Source organism: Eptesicus fuscus, chromosome 23 (assembly GCF_027574615.1).
Source record: "Eptesicus fuscus isolate TK198812 chromosome 23, DD_ASM_mEF_20220401, whole genome shotgun sequence".
NCBI lineage: Eukaryota > Metazoa > Chordata > Mammalia > Chiroptera > Vespertilionidae > Eptesicus > Eptesicus fuscus.
In genome coordinates, this window is record NC_072495.1 from 439138 (window position 1) to 454166 (window position 15029).

Below are 15029 nucleotides of genomic sequence, written 5' to 3' on the forward strand. Positions count from 1 at the left end.
CTAATTTGTCAGATATAAGTATTGCTACCCCAGCTTTGTTGTCATTTCCATTCGCATGGAAAACATTTTCCATCCCTTCACCCTCAGTCTGTGTGCGTCTTTTTTTCTGAGGTGGGTTTCTTGTAGACAGCTGATATATGGGTCTTGTTTTCTTATCCAATCCATTACCCTATGTCTTTTGATTGGGGCATTTAATCCATTTATATTTAAAGTTATTATTGATAGGTACTTATTTATCACCATTTTTATTCTTTACCCCTGTGTTCCTTCTTCGCTTCCTATTTTTTTTTTTTTTTTTTTACAGCAGACCCTTTAGCATTTCTTGCATTGCTGTTTTGGTGGTGATAAATTCCCTTAGTCCTTTTTTGTCTGTGAAGCTCCTGATTTCACCTTCAATTTTCATTGATAGCCTTGCTGGGTACAGTATTCTTGGATTCAGACCTTTCCTTTGCATGACTTTGTATATTTCATTCCATTCCCTTCTGGTCTGATGAGTTTCTGTTGAGAAATCAGTTGCTAGTTTGATGGGTGTTCCTTTGCATGTAACTTTCTGTCTCTCTCTGGCCGTTTTTAAGATTCTTACTTTGTCATTGTTGTTTGCCAATTTAATTATAATGTGCTTTGGGGTTGGTCATTTGGGGTTCATTTTGCTTGGGACTCTGTGAGCTTCTTGGATTTGTGTGGGTTTTTTCTTCCCTATATCAGGGAAGTTTTCTGTCATTATTTCTTCAAACAGGTTTTCTAGTCTTTGCTCAGTTTCCTTTCCTTCTGTAACCCCTATTATGTGGATGTTGTTTTGTTTCATGTTGTCCCAAAGTTCCCTTAGGCTCTCCTCCTGCTTTTTACTTTTTTTTTTTCTAGAAGCTGCTCTACTTGGGTATTTTTTCCATCTTGTCTTTTAGCACACTGATGCGGGCCTCTGCTTCTTCTATTCTACTCTTGATGCTTTCTATTGAGTTCTTTACAGCAGCGATGTCATTTTTCATTTCTGCTTGTTTCTTCTTCATTTCCTCTTGGTTCTTACTCATATTGTCGAATTTGTCTTCCATTCTTTTCAGCCACTTTATGACCATTTCTCTGAATTCTTTCTCTGATAGGTTGCTTGCCTCTATTTCATTTACTTCCTTTTCTGGTGATGCCTGCTTTTCTTTCATATGCGGGCTGTTTCTTTGTCTCCCCATGGTCTCTCTGTCTGAATGTCTGGTTATGTAGTTCTGTCTCTCCTGCGTTGATTTAAAGTCACAAAATACAACACAACCAGGTACAACACACAAGGCACTGAACAGAAATGTATTCACGATATTAATAACCTCCAATAAAGGTGACCACCAGAGAAAGGCAAATTAGGGGATAGGAGAGATATAAGAAGAGTAAAAAGCAAGAAAAAAAAGGAGTGTCAAAATGAACTTGGGAAAAGGAAAAAACAAGTAAGAGAGACAAGAACAAGACTATGAGAGAAAAGGGGAACAAACTATATATATGGGGAGAAAACTCCAATAGAACAATCTCTAATCCCAGCAAATGCCAACAACAAATACCTGGAGATTAATACAAACTACAACACCAACTAATATCAAGTGAAGCAAGGGAAAACAGAAGTAAAAAACAAACAAAAACAAAGAAAAAAAAGGAATAAGCAAAACAATCTCACAAAAAAGCATAAAAATTCAATATAATCAACATTCAAGCAGACAACAACAAAAGGACAGAGAGAAAAACATTTTTTTTTGATAGTTAAGACAGTGAAGAGAGAGGTGTGTATGAACTTGGAGCAGGGGATTGGAAATTAGATATATAAGTAGGGTGAAATTTTAGCAGGGGGTCAACAGAAATAATAGGGAAAATCTAAAGCAGGAAAGGGTTAAGATAAACAGCACACCAAAAGGGGAAAGGTTAGGAAGAGAGTGATGGCATAAAGGTAGAGTTGAGATAGGGTAAAACGATGCTAAAGGAAAGATGAAAATAGAATGTAGAACACTAATCCCAAAGTAAAATGAAGAGAAAATAAAATGACACTTAAGAAAAAAAAGTACAATAGTAGTAGTAATAATACTGATTGAAAATAAAAATGTTATAATTAAAACCTAAAATCAAGTGAGGAAAAAAGAAAAAAAAATAGTTTCTTAAGTAAAAGATGCAAAAAGTGAAAATAAAAAAAAAATAAAATAAAAATAAAATAAAAAATAAAATTTGCAGTAGTGAAGGTCATTCACTTCCTCTATTGTTCTGTTTGGGACGCCTGCTTCCCAGACCGGACAGTATTGCAATTCCCTGCATTCCACTGCTCCTCAGTGTTGTAAGCCAGTCTTGATTTTTAAGCAGGCGGTGTCTTAATTTTTTGTATTCCTTTATTTTTGATTACACAAAAGTCAATTTGTGGTTCAGCCCCTGGGTGGCAGTGTTTCTGGATTGACTTCTGTGTCTCTATGGCCTCTCTAGCCTTCTTTCCCTGTGGCACTCAATACTGGTTTGTGGAGGTGGGCTGCCTCAGAGCTGGCTCTCCGATGGTCACTCCCCGCTCTGATCCCCAGGTTCCAGAAAAACAACTTTCCCCTGCAGTCTCCCAGGGTGTCCCCAACTGGGTGACCCTATGTATGGGGCTTAGTAATAATTTGAAGAGGAAAAAGCCCAAGTGTGCAGACAATGGGTCTGCACGCAAGTCTAAGGAGCCTGCACACCTTTGAAACTCCCAGGCTGTCCCTCCAAGTCAGATCAAAATGGGCTGCTTTTTAGAGATCCCTTCTGTTAGCAGCTCTGAGACCCCCTTCCACATTCACGGATCACACCAGCCCCAACAGCCATGGATTTTTCTAGGCACAGACTTCCCCAGTCCTCCAGCTCCCGCAAAGTGCACATTACTCTCTCTCACCGGGACCAGAGACCTCACCTTATCCCAGGCAAAATCTGACCTTTCTGTGGTGGAGTGTAGAGCTCCTTTGAATTCGCATGTTTGCGCTAATTGGGGACCGGTGTTCTGGGGCTCCCAGCTGTTCGGTGGTTGCTGCAGTTGTGGATTTTCAGGCTTCCGATAAGATCCACTTTCCCTTTTAAGATGGCGCAGTTTCCGCGTCTGAGCCTATAGCTCCAGGAGGGGACCCAGCCGCAGTGGGGGCTGCCAGGTCAGGGGAACCCCACCCAGAAGTTCCCCACCTTCTCCTGGAGTTTAGCTGTCCCTTAACTTGCTAACAAACACTCCCCATGAGACCCTCAGCTGTTCTTTCTTTCTGGTCCGGGACAAGGCTCGGAACACGTCTGTCTATTCTGCCTCCATTTTCTCCCCTGTCACACTTTGGTTCTTGCCAAGTCTGATCATTGAGTGTTTTTTTTTTTTTTCTTTTTTTTTTTCCCAATTTTTTTTATTAAGGTATTATATGTGTACATGTTTTACCATTGCCACCCCCCACCCCACTCCCATATATGCCCTCACCCCCCAGAGTTTTGCATCCATTGGTTATGCTTATATGCATGCCTACAAGTCCTTTGATTGATCTCTTATCTCCCCAACCTCTCCCTAACTTTCCCCCTGTAATTTGACACTCTGTTTGATGCTTTACTGTCTCTGTATCTATCTTTTTGTTCAAGTTTATAATGTTCTTTATTACCCATAAATGAGTGAGATCATGTGATATTTTTCTTTCATTGACTGACTTATTTCACTTAACATAATGTTCTCCAATTCCATCCAGGTTGCTGCAAATGATGAGAATTCCTTCTTTTTTATGGCAGCATAGTATTCCATTGTGTAGATGTACCACAGTTTTCTGATCCAGTCATCTGCTGACGGGCACCTAGGCTGTTTCCAAATCTTAGCTATGGTGAATTGTGCTGCTATGAACATAGGGGTGCATATATCCTTTCTGATTGGTGTTTCTAGTTTCTTCGGATATATTCCCAGGAGTGGGATTACTGGGTCAAATGGGAGTTCCATTTTCAGTTTTTTGAGGAAGCTCCATACTGTTCTCCACAGTGGCTGCACCAGTCTGCATTCCCACCAGCAGTGCACGAGGGTTCCTTTTTCTCCGCATCCTCGCCAACACTTGTCGTTTGTTGATTTGTTGATGATAGCCATTCTGACAGGTGTGAGATGGTACCGCATTGTTGTTTTGATTTGCATCTCTCGGATAATTAGTGACGTTGAGCATGTTTTCATGTGTCTCTTGGCCTTCCTTCTGTCTTCTTTTGAAAAGCTTCTATTTAGATCTGTTGCCCATTTCTTTATTGGATCATTTATCTTCCTTTTATTAAGTTGTATAAGCTGCATGTAGATGTTGGAGATCAAGCCTTTATCAGTGATGCCATTTGCAAATATGTTCTCCCATGCAGTAGGCCTTCTTGTTGTTTTGTTAATGGTTTCTTTTGCTGTGAAAAAGCTTTTTATTTTGATGTAGTCCCATTTGTTAATTTTCTCTTTAGCTTCCATTGCCCTAGGGGCAGTGTCAGTGAAGAATTTCTTTTGGCATATGTCTGAGATTTTGGTACCTGTGGATTGCTCTAGTATTTTTATGGTTTCCCGTCTTATGTTTAAGTCCTGTATCCATTTTGAGTTTATTTTTGTGTATGGCGTAAGTTGGTGATCAAGCTTCATTTTTTTGCATGTATCTGTCCAATTTTCCCAACACCATTTATTGAAGAGACTGTCTTGACTCCATTGTATGTTCATGCCTCCTTTGTCAAATATTAATTGAGCATAGTGGTTTGGGTCAATATCTGGATTCTCTATTCTGTTCCACTGATCTATATGTCTGTTCTTGTGCCAGTACCAGGCTGTTTTGAGAACAGTGGCTTTGTAATACAGCTTGAAATCTGGTATTGAGATCCCTCCTACTTTATTCTTCTTTCGCAGGATTGCTGTGGCTATTCGGGGTCTTTTTTTATTCCAGATGAATTTTTGGAGAGTTCTTTCAAGGTCGGTGAAATATGCCATTGGTATTTTAATGGGGAGTGCATTGAATCTATAGATTGCTTTGGGTAGTATGGACATTTTAATGATGTTGATTCTACCAATCCATGAACATGGTATGTTCTTCCATCTGTTTACGTCTTCCTCTATCTCTTTTTTCAGTGTCCTGTAGTTTTCCGTGTATAGGTCTTTTACCTCCTTAGTTAAGTTTATTCCTAGGTATCTTAATTTTTTTGGTGCGATGGTAAATGGAATTGCCTTTTTAGTCTCTCTGTCTGTAAGTTCACTATTGGTGTATAGAAAGGCCATAGATTTCTTGGCGTTAATTTTGTATCTTGCTACTTTGCCAAATTCATTTATTAAGTCTATTAGTTTTTTGACGGAGTCTTTCGGATTTTTTATGTACAATATCATGTCGTCTACAAATAAAGACAGCTTTACTTGTTCTTTTCCAATTTGGATGCCTTTTATTTCTTCTTCTTGTCTAATTGCAATGGCTAATACTTCCAGTACTATGTCAAACAGGAGTGGTGAGAGTGGGCATCCCTGTCTTGTTCCTGTTCTTAGGTGAAATGTTTTTAGTTTTTGACCATTGAGTATGATGTTTGCTGTGGGTTTATCATATATAGCTTTTATTATGTTGAGGTATGAGCCTTCTATTCCCACCTTGTTGAGAGTTTTTATCAAGAAAGGGTGTTGGATTTTGTCAAATGCTTTTTCTGCATCAATTGATATGACTATGTGATTTTTATCTCTCAATTTGTTTATGTGATGTATCACGTTTATTGATTTGCGGATATTATACCATCCTTGCATTCCTGGGATAAATCCTACTTGATCATGGTGTATGATCTTTCTGATGTACTGCTGGAGCCGATTTGCTAGAATTTTGTTGAGGATTTTGGCATCTATGTTCATGAGGGATATTGGTCTGTAATTCTCTTTCATTGTGTTGTCTTTATCCGGTTTTGGTATTAGGGTGATGCTGGCTTCATAGAAGGAGCCTGGAAGTGTTCCTTCCTCTTGAATTTTTTGGAATAGTCTGAGGAGGATAGGTTTTAGTTCTTCCTTGAATGTTTGGTAAAACTCTCCTGTGAAGCCATCTGGCCCCGGGCTTTTGTTTGCCGGAAGCTTCTTGATGACTGCTTCAATTTCTTCCATAGTTATTGGCCTATTGAGCTCTTTAGATTCTTCTTGATTGATTTTTGGAAGGTTATATTTTTCTAGGAATATGTCCATTTCCTCCAGGTTGTCCAGTTTGTTGGAATAGAGTTGTTCGTAGTATTTTGTAACAATCCTTTGTATCTCAGCAGGGTCTGTTGTTATTTCACCTCTTTCATTTCTGATTTTGTTTATTTGGGTCCTCTCTCTTTGCTTCTTGGTGAGCCTGGCTAGAGGTCCATCAATCTTGTTTATCCTTTCAAAGAACCAGCTCTTGGTTTTGTTGATCTTTTGTATTGTTTCTTTGGTCTCTATGTCATTTATCTCCGCTCTGATCTTTGTTATTTCCTTCCTTCTGGTTACACTGGGCTTTCCTTGCTGCTCTTTTTCTAGCTCTTTGAGTTGTAGGGTTAAGTAATTTATTACCATTGATTCTTGTTTTTTGCAATAGGCTTGTAGAGCTATGAACTTCCCTCTCAAGACTGCTTTCACTGTGTCCCATAGATTTTGGATTGTTGTGTTTTCATTGTCATTTGTTGCCATGATGTTTTTTATTTCTTCCTTGATCTCTCTGGTGACCCAGTCATGGTTTAATAGCATGCTGTTTAGTCTCCAAGTGTTTGATTTCTTTGGATTGTATTTATTGTAGTTGATTTCCAGTTTTATGCCACTGTGATCTGAGAAGACGCTTGATATAATTTCTATCTTCTTGAATTTGAAGAGACTTTGCCTGTGACCCAGCATATGGTCTATCTTTGAAAATGACCCATGTGCACTTGAGAAGAATGTATATTCTGTGGCTTTGGGATGAAATGTTCTAAAGATGTCAATTAATTCCATCTGGTCTAGTGATTCATTTAGGATTGCTGTTTCTTTGCTGATTTTTTGTTTAGAGGATTTGTCCAGTGGTGATAGTGGGGTATTAAAGTCTCCTACTATGATTGTATTGCTATTAATCTCTCCCTTGAAATCTTCCAAGAGTTTTTTTTATGTATTTGGGTGCTCCTATATTGGGAGCGTATATGTTTACCAGAATTATTTCTTCTTGTTGGATTTCTCCCTTTAGTATTATGAAGTGGCCTTCTTTATCTCTTGTTATGGCATTTACTTTGAGGTCTATTTTGTCAGATATAAGTATTGCTACCCCAGCTTTTTTTTTCATTTCCATTTGCCTGAAAGATATTTTTCCATCCCTTCACTTTCAATCTGTGTGAGTCTCTTGTTCTGAGGTGGGTCTCTTGTAGACAGCATATATATGGGTCGTGTTTTTGTATCCATTCAGCTACTCGATATCTTTTGATTGGAGCATTTAGTCCATTTACATTTAAAGATATTACTGAAAGGTATTTGTTTGTGGTCATATCTATTTTTGTGTCTATATTCCTTCTTACCTGTTTATTTCTTCTTTTTACAGTATTCCCTTTAGCAATTCTTGCATTGCTGGTTTGGTGGTGATAAACTCCTTAAGCCTTTTTTTTATCTGCAAAGCTCCTGATTTCACCTTCAATTTTGATTGATAGTCTTGCTGGATATAGTATTCTTGGATTCAGTCCTTTGCTTTGCAACACTTTGTATACCTCCGTCCATTCACTTCTAGCTTGTTGTGTTTCTGTTGAGCAATCATTTGACAATCTGATGGGTGTTCCTTTGTAGGTAACTCTCTGTCTCTCTCTTGCCGCCTTTAAGATTCTCTCTTTATCATTTATATTTGCCATTGAAATTATGACATGTCTTGGTGTGGGTCTTTTGGGGTTGATCCTGCTTGGGACTCTCTGTACTTGCGTAACTTTTATCTTTCCCATATCCGGGAAGTTTTCTGTCATTATTTCTTCAAATAGATTTTCTAATCCCTGCTGCTCTTCTTGTCCTTCTGGCAGCCCTATTATATGCATGTTACTTCGTTTCATGTTGTCCCGAAGCTCCCTTAGGCTTTCCTCCTGCTTTTTAATTTTTTTCTCCAATTGCTGTTGAGATTGAGCTTGTTTCTGTACCTGATCTTCTAACTCACTAATTCGGTCCTCTGCTTCTTGTAGTCTACTGTTGAAACTTTCCATGGTGTTTTTGATTGTAGCTATATCACTTTTCATTTCTTCCTGATTCTTGCATAAGTTGTTTATTTTCTCATCCATCCGATGTATAAATTCCACGACCATTACTCTAAACTCCTTTTCGGTCATGTTGCAAGCTTCAGTTTCACTGATTTCCTTTCTTGGCGACTCCACATTTTCTTTCCTCTGTGAGTTATTTCGTTTCCCCATTCTGGCTATCACCAGAAAGCTCAAGCTTCCGTTTGCGTGGACCTGGGCCGTGTGCTGTGGGGACTTCACTCCACCCGAGTTTCACTGAAGTGCTCTGACACTAGGACGTGTGGCTGCCTTTGGTTGGTGGGAACCAGACTTGCCCAGGGTCAGTGTCCCCAGTGTTCCATATGGTCTCGTGTGCACACTTAGATTCAGGGGCCCTGTCTGCACCACACTGTTGGTGTGTGCTGAAAATGAGATCCTTAGCATGTGCCAGGAGTTAGAGTTTCCCTGTGTCTGCACCAAGACTAGAGTGTCAGAGTCTCTGTTGCCTTGTGCAGTTTCTCGTTGAGACTCAGGGTCCCTATGTGTGCATGCACCAACAATTGGGGTCACTGGCTCTTAGTGTGAATGCGCTGTGAGTCAGGGATCCCAGGCAGCTGTGTCCGGCGTGCCAAATTCCCTGAAGTGGAGCTGCGACCTGTGTGTGCTCTCTCTACTGAGCCAAACCGGCTAGGGCGCACACTCTTGATTTCCTGAAGGTGAGCTGGCTCTGTGCACTCTACCGGAGTCCGGAAGGGGGGCGGAGTCTGTCCTGCGCGCCAAATTCCCCAAAGGAAAAGCCCCTCTGTGCAAGCACCAAGATTCCCTGAAGGGAGAGCTGTGACCCGCAAGCCAAATTCCCCCAAATTCTCCGAAGGGGAGCCCTCTGTGCGCACTGACAGATTTCCCCAACAGGGAGCTGATTCTCTCCTGTGCGCGCCAAATTCCCTGAGGGGGAGCGAGTCCCTGCGCAAAGCTCTGAGGCTTGGGCGAGAGGCGGATCTATCAGTTAAAATGGCGCTGTCTGCGCGCCTGTGGGGAGGGGGTAGGCTCTTTGACTCAAGGAATTCTGCCGGGACGTCTGGATTCTTGTTGTTTGTTGGTCTGAAGCTGTGATAGCAGTTCTCTGTCCCCAGTGGCTGCAGGGTCCTGGTTTGTGTCAGAAGCCAGGATCCGAGTCTCAGGCAGCTCTGTTTCTCAAGATGGCGTGGTCTCCGCGTCCGCACCAGCCTCGGAGATGTGTCCGCTTTGTGCGCGGGGCTCCGCTGTCTAGGACTGCCCGGTTAGGCAGCCCCTTGGAAGACGTGCAGAATCTAACTGACCCTAGCTTATACACACACACACCACACACGTCTACACTCTTCTCTATGGGTTCCTCACTCACACTCTCTTGAGTGTGTTTTTTTTTGTGTGTGTGGAAGTGATTACATTGTAATCTGACATGGTCTGAAGCTCTCCATTGGTTCACTGGCATTGGGGGCTCCTGGCAGGTGCTGGGCAAGATCAGCCACTGCCTATTTCCTGACTGGAGCCACTTTGCATGAGCTACAGAGTAATCTGCAGATGGCTGCTACTTGTTCTGGGTCTAGAGTGCCAAGGAGAGGCCAAGCTGTGAACCAAGGCTGGTTGCCACTTGTATCAGGTCTGGGGCCACTTAGCAAGAGGTTCACTGTATGAAGAGGCCAGATACTGCTTGTTTGAGAGATTTTAGGAAAGTACAAACATGAACCAAGGAAGGCCATTTGAATGTAACAGCCACTGGAAATGGCTTGATGGGGTCACAATTTGGATGGGGTCTCAGGGAATGACCATGATGAGGGGAACAGTGTTAGCCAGGTTAATGGAGACCTACCTACCAGTTCTGTGGGGAGAGGGCTCAGCAAAGCCACAATGGTCTCTGCCAGCACTTCTGTTTGGCAGAAAGCTGCCCCTCCAGTTCTTGTCCTGAAACCAGACAATTCACTTTCTCCCCATATGTTTCTGGCACCTTTGATCTGCCCAGCACTGAAGCTCAGAGTGAGTAAGTCCATCATCAAGCCAGTCCATGTTCAGGCCATTTAAGGGCAACTCTAATGACTCCAGCAGCCCTATGTCTTGCTTAGCCACAATCACCACTGGTTTTCACAACCAGAAGTTATGGGGACTTCTATTCTGGCACTGGAACTCTGGGCCAGGGGTTCTTATGTGGGACAGAGACCCCTGGGTTTTCTGGAGGGACCTCCACAGCCAATTTTTATCCTTCACACCTGAGTGTGGGACCAGCCTGTTCTGCATCTCACCTTTCCTACCAGTCGATGTGGCTTCTTCAGTATACCCTTAGATATAGGACTTCAGTTCATCTAGGTTTCAGGCAGTTCTGAATGTTGGTTATTCCATAGTTTAGTTGTAATTTTGATGTAGCTGTGAGAGGTTCTGGGTTTGGTGTTAGCCTATACCATTTTGGCTGGAAGCTTGGGTTTCTTTGTGTTTTTTTATGTTTTTTTTTTTTGTTTTTTTGTATGACATAGATCTCCTATGTCTCCCTGACTTGGCAGGGTAGCCTAAAATAGGTGTCCTGTGGGTTTCAGTGGCACAGTCTTCCTGGTCACCTGAGCCAGGTGCTCCAGGAGTGTCCCTTGTGTGTACTGTTTGTTCCCCCTATTGTAGCTGAGCCTTACATGCTGTTTTCTCATCAGTGGGTGAGGTTCATCTGCAGGCTGCTTTTCCGTGAGGACTGGCCATGCCCACAGTGGAGGCTGACTCCACAGAGCAGGATTTGCCTCAGTGGGGCTCTGGTGTCTGCCAAAACCACCTTTTGGGTGTGTAATTTGTTGAGCTAATTAGGTCTGAAGCGGTCTGAGGTTGGGCCCCAGGTATGTTTATTCTGGGGCCTCTTGAGAGGGTTCTTGTGCCGGCTGAGGTCTTCTGCTGCCCTTGTCCTACTGAGGCCCACCTCGTAAGAATTGATGTTAGCAGCTTCCTTGCTGGGCATGGAGGCCCGTGGAGAAGTTCTGCTGAGAGCTGAGGCTCTGTGCCACCTGCACTGAGCCTGGGGCCACTCAGCCGAAGGCACAGGATACACTGAGGCCAGATGCTGCCTGCCAAGGGCTTGGAAACCCTGGAGAGCTGTGCACACTTATTTTCCAGTGTAACCTCGGAGAGTTTAAAGAAAGCCTGTGGTGCAGGGGCAGGCTGCCTGAGCGGGTAGCTACTGAAAGAGCCTAGGGCAGTATGAGTCGGGTGGGGCAAGGTCTCAGGAAGTCACCCGGGTGGGGCAAGTGGTGTTACCAGGTTAATGCAGGTTCAGATTTGGCTTGGCCTGCCCAGGTAGGCTTGTAGGTGGGGAGTTCAATGTGGGTACAATGACAGTTCTCAACTTGAAGCCACACAATTCACTTTCTTCCTGTATGTCTCTGGCACTTCCTTTTGTTGGCACTCAGGGCGAGGGCCTGTGAGTGAAGGAGTCTGCACACAGGCCCCTTAGGAGAATGCCTGGGGATCTTCACAGCTAGGTGTTGTGCGGACTATTCTCCCAGCAGTGGATCCCTGTGCAATCAGACCATCTTTACTCTTTATAACTGCCTAACATTCCCATCTCCCTGTGTAAAGTATCACTTGAGTTCAGGGGATGCCTGCATGCCCTAAATAGATAGTCAGGGCTTGAAAAGGGCATGTGAGTAAGCATACAGTCAGCACGTTGAGGAGTCATCATTCTAAGACATCATTCTAATACACACATGCCAAAGGTGGCATCAAGATGGAGCTTAGTTGTCCAGTAGCTGAGGTCATGGAGGTGAGTGACAGTTTCCCGATGCAGACAGTATTGGTTTTGGTATATGGATAATTTGGATTCTTATCTCAGCTCTACCACTTTCTAGATGGGAACACTGGGAAAATTACCTAACCTATTTCAGCCTCCATCTCCTAATCTGAGAAATGATGAAAGTGGGTATTGTGTAAGATTAATAAGCTAATATATAGAATGCTCTTTAAACATAGGAAGGATTGAGAAAAATAATAACACCCTTCCCCCCCACATAATAACAACATAGAGTCAAACCACAAAAATCTACCTTTTTCTCTCAAATGTTCATCATTCCATTCTATTTTCCTCCAGATTCCTGCAAAGCTAGGCACCTGGATCCTGTGCTAATGTTGCTTTGATGACCACTTTCATTCAGAGGCACAAGCCTAAACCAGCTTCAGTCTGGAAACAGAAACCACAATGCATTGTTAAACACAGAGAATTTATCTATTCCTTTATTTAAAAGCTGGCTCGGGAGAACAGAAGTAAGGAAAAATATTCATAGGCTGACAAGGAAAGAGTCAGTAAAGTAACAAATACACACCAATCCAGGGACAATGTGCCAGGTGTGATAGAATATTTCAAAGGAAAAAAAAGAAATATGGAATATCAGGCTTGACCCCTAATGACAAAATCATATTATCAGGTAAATAAGAATAACACAGAGCTCATTTTTATTTATTGAGGACTCTCCAAGTGGCTATCCCAAATGATCCCATTTCTCTCATACCCTTAGCCCCTAATTCTCCTTCTTTCTCATCCATCTCTTCTTTTCTCTTTAGCTTGTGAGATTATGGGGCCAGCCAGGCAAATCTGAAATGCAGGTGGTGAGGATTGTAGAAAATGTAGCTAACCATCTCTTCCTTGTTTACCCCAATAATCACTTTTCTTCTGAACTGTTTTTCTAAGCTTAAACCGAGGAACTGTTCCTGATTTTTTCCCCACTTCTCTGTCTCCTATCCTAGTCAGTTATTAGGTCAATGGTATTTTGTTTTGTTTTTATAATTTTTTATGTTGGCCCATCCCTTTCCATTTCTACTGCTACTTTCTAGTTAGAGACCTTGGTTCTCATTTCTAGACTACTTGTTAGACTTCTATTAAAATATCTACGATATTTTGGTCCCCAATTCTTCCTATAGAACACCAATAGGTTATTAGTCTCAAAATAATATTTTTGGGATGCCACTCCTCTAACAACATTTTTCTATGAGTTAGAGCTATGTATTAATGGAGGGATGTCCATGGTAGATTATTAGATTAGAACAGCAAGTTGCAGATGTGCATCATGATATTCTTTTTTTTTTAATTGATCAAACTCCCTGTATTGGAATGTATTTGTGTGTGATTTGTGAACATGGAAGTAAGGGTCAAAGAGGACATGCATTGAACCATTACCACTGCTCATTATCCGGACAGTCATTCTCAGCTGTGGCTTCACATGGGAATTATCTGGAAAACCTTAAAAATGCAAAGATTTAATTAGATTGGGGTGAGGCATGGACATCAGAATTTTTACACATTTTTCATATGAGTTTGATGTGCTGAGAACATTGACATAGAGGGTTGGTCTGGCTTAAGTGATTCAAAGTGTGTTTCTACACATACAACACACACAACTCAGTCAACACTTCCATCGTCAAAGTGTACTCTGACCTTGCTTAGCCGCATGAGCAGAAAAGGCAGTTTTGTTTAAAAATATACTATAGATAATCTGTAAAATTGAATGAATAAAAATGTATGGACAGACTACATATCAATGTTTATTGCATAGCTACACACATATACATAGATGTATTTGACATTTGATTATGGATTCCAATGGAGAGATTATGTGACTATTTTGGAAATGAGTAAGTTTAAATTACAACTGTTTTTGTTTGTATTTTGTTTATATTTGTTTTTAAAATTGATTTTTAGAGAGAGAAGAAGGGAGAGAAGCAGAGAAAGAGAAACATAGGTATGAGAGGTAAACATAGATCAGCTGCCTTCTGCAAGGCCCTATCTGGGATGGAGCGCACAACCCAGGCATGTGCCCTGACTGGGAATCAAACCAGCAACCTCTCAGTTCATGGAAGGATGCCCAACCATGGACCACGATGGCCAGGGCTGTCTATTTTCTTTTTTCAATATGATGTCAATGGCAGGAGAAGGATTCCCTGGTGCAGGCCCGGTATATGACCCCCAGGAGGAGGAGGCCTGAGTGTTGGTATCTGCTTAATAGGCAGGGTTCATGGAGTTGTGCTGACTGGGATGTGCGTGAATGTTATCTGATCATCACTAACTAGAATCCAGGTTTCCTTCTTTCAAAGCCAAATAACCCCAAGGAGGGGCAGGGGGCTCTAAAATACAGACTTTAATCATGTTTCACAAGGGTCAGGTCAACTGATAAGTTGAGGTCAGTGAGTCAAGAAGTCATTGGTTTTGTCCCAGAAACCCTGGGAACCATGGCTAGGACCTAACACAGGCAGTGAGGATTGTAGAAAATGTAGCTAACCATTGCTTCCTTGTTTACCCTAATAATCATTTTCCTTCTGAACTGTTTTTCTAAGCTTAAACCGAGGAACTGTTCCTGTTTTCCGACTTCTTTGCTCAAACCTAGAGAACAGTTTAGGCTGATAAACCAATGGCATGTTCCTTCCTTCATTCCAAGTTTGGAAATTTGACTATTATTTATCTGTTTTGATCTGAACTTCGTTCAGTTTTTAATTCAGTGATCTCAACAATGTGTGAAACATTGAGACAGGAAGCTCTTATCTACATGAGATTCATGACACAAAAATGTGACGCACAGGAGGTGTTTGTCAGGGCAAACAGTCTACATGAAAGGGGCAGGCTAGCCCCTTCAGTTTCCTGGACATCTCGTCAGTTCTCAATTCAGAGATCTAAGGGTCTGCAGTGCTCTAAAAAGTGGGTGAGCCCTGAGGGCACCAGGCAGAGGTATATCCACAGATGTGCTGAGCTGGCTCAGACTGGCTCACAAGAGATGACTGTTACATTTTCAGGAATGTCACTTTTTGGTTAAATGTAGACATTCTTAAAATTAAATAATGTAAACTCACAATTAATAACATTAATTAAATTACATTGATTATATTAAATATAAAATTAATGCATACTATCA

At 41.8% G+C, this 15029-nt stretch overlaps 1 pseudogene; it reads left to right on the forward strand.

Annotated features, from left to right (window-relative positions):
* The first annotated feature begins 11860 nt into the window (after positions 1-11860).
* LOC114229015 (mitochondrial import inner membrane translocase subunit Tim9-like) overlaps positions 11861-15029 on the forward strand; it is a 39806-nt pseudogene continuing 36637 nt past the window's right edge.